The sequence below is a fragment of the Cynoglossus semilaevis genome, chromosome 10 (genome assembly GCF_000523025.1).
Source record: "Cynoglossus semilaevis isolate Cse_v1.0 chromosome 10, Cse_v1.0, whole genome shotgun sequence".
NCBI lineage: Eukaryota > Metazoa > Chordata > Actinopteri > Pleuronectiformes > Cynoglossidae > Cynoglossus > Cynoglossus semilaevis.
The window spans coordinates 17,978,242-17,980,292 of record NC_024316.1 but is presented as its reverse complement, the minus strand read 5'-3'; the positions used below and the strand labels follow the sequence as shown (position 1 = coordinate 17,980,292).

Below are 2,051 nucleotides of genomic sequence, written 5' to 3'. Positions count from 1 at the left end.
GGATGCAGCCCCCCCCCCCCACCCCCCCCCCCCCACCACCACCAGTAACGTCTCATTTCTAGGCAGTAGGTGATGATAAAACAGAGCTGATCCGGTCCGGGTGGGCCTGGTCTATGTAGGCCACAGACCACAGTATGATTAGCTGTAAGTGTAGGCTTATTTTTATCCACCTACAGCAGCCGCTCCGCTTCACCACCGTGTAACATCATTTCACCTGATTAGACGGCTGCAGTGTCAGCAAGGCCTGAAACACACACACACACACACACACACACACACACACACACGGGCTGGAGTCGATAATGAACGCAGATGAACAGGTGTCAAAATCACCTCTGTGTGTGTGAGTGTGTGTGTGTACATGCAAAGTGTGTGAGAGAGGAAGAGAGGCGACAACCTACCTTTTTATAACCCCATTTTTTGAAGATATTTTGGCGTGAAAAAAAAAAAAACAATTGAAGAGAAGAAGAAAAGGAGGAGGAAAAAAAAACGTGTCCTTTTGTCTGTCAGTGTTGGTGAAACGGACAGAAAAGCTCATGATGAGGCTTCATGCTGTGGCAGGGCTGAGTGTCTCCAACGACACCTGTTAAACATAAATCCATCAGTGAGGATTGATGGAGTCGAACAACAACATATAATAATCATGAGAGGCTGGAGGACCACAGGAATCCACAAAGATGTGAAGCCACATTCAGTGATGTAGGCAAGTAGATCCACCGCCACCGCCACCGCCACCCAGCTCCACACGGAGGGATGTGTTGGTTTAGTTTCGTTGTCTTTTTCTTTTTTGTTTTTGCTCTGAATATCATCCAAGAAAACAGATTTTATGTTGCATCACATCGAGGATGGCTTTTCCAGAGGGCGATGGAGAGAGAGAGAGAGAGAGAGAGAGAGAGAGAGAAAAACCCCAAACACATATGGACACAGACACGCAGATCTTCATCCGTTATAAATCCAAACCATGGCAGATTATCGGCGTTTATGATGGAAGAAGAAGAAGAAGAAAAACCCACCTAGAAAAAAAACAAAAAAAAAAAACAGCAGAGCGCGCATCCACTAAATGAATCGTCTTGACATCATGGTAATTGGCTGCTTAGTCCACACACACACGTCTCTTTCTCCCATCAATCAGTGAAAAAAAAAAAAAAAAAAAAAAGGGGGGGCGAACGATGTTTTTACCCGGAACCGTGGAAAACTGCGCTCTTTGTTCTGCCGTCCAGCCGAGCTGTACTACATCTTAACAACGGTCCACAATCACAGGCTCGGCCACACAACCGACGCATTTTTTTGTTTTTTTGTTTTTCAATGTGGACCCATCCAGCGATGTCACGAGCGAATCCACACCGCAAACGTCGTCGAGGCCTCGGTTTAAAAAAAAAAAAAAATACGGAGCCAGAAAATCAGCCCGATCTCATCCTGACAACAGAAAGAAGGAAAGAAAGAAAAGAAAAGAAGGGAATAAAGGAAAAGAAAAAGAACGCGGCGGCCGAATATACAGGAATAATTACTGGATAATTCCAATTATAGCTGCTGGAGAGGAGGCAGCTCGCACATTCACGGAAACAGTCGGTTTTATTCGGAGGAGGGAGGGGGTGAGGAGAGAGAGAGAGAGAGAGGGAGAGAGAGAGAGACATTTGTTGGCCATCTAGCATGAAGATGTTGTTTTTTTTCTCTTTTTAATTTCCATCATGATGTGACGGTTTCCTCCACTGTGGACATGTCTGTCTCTGTCTCTGTCCCTGCCTCTGTCTCTGTCTCATTTGGTCCAGACTTAGAGGATGATCAGACTAAACCCAAAATGACACAGGCTGTCCTGACAGGGCTGCAGCAAGGCATTCTGGGTCCTTTTTTAAAGATATAGTCCGCAGTATTCTGACAGCTCCCTTCCTCCCCAGCAGGTGGTGCTGTGAGCCCAGTTGTGATGCAGCAGTTGGCTGTAGGATGTCCCCGTGTCCCACTTTGTGCAGGGCAGAACAAACATTTGGGTTTTTTTTTCTCATCATTTGAAGCCTCTGATATTCTGATGTGTTGAATTTTTCAAGGCTGTATGA

The 2,051-nt window shown here is 45.9% G+C and overlaps 1 protein-coding gene across 1 annotated transcript in view; it reads right to left on the bottom strand.

Annotated features, from left to right (window-relative positions):
* Positions 1-2,000, bottom strand: part of LOC103385373 (probable G-protein coupled receptor 173) — a 5,327-nt gene extending 3,327 nt beyond the window's left edge. Inside the window, exon 1 of the mRNA XM_025059700.1 lies at positions 402-2,000. The gene's annotated coding sequence lies outside the window, so the exon portion shown is untranslated. The remainder of the gene's footprint in view (positions 1-401) is intronic.
* Positions 2,001-2,051: the final 51 nt, after the last annotated feature.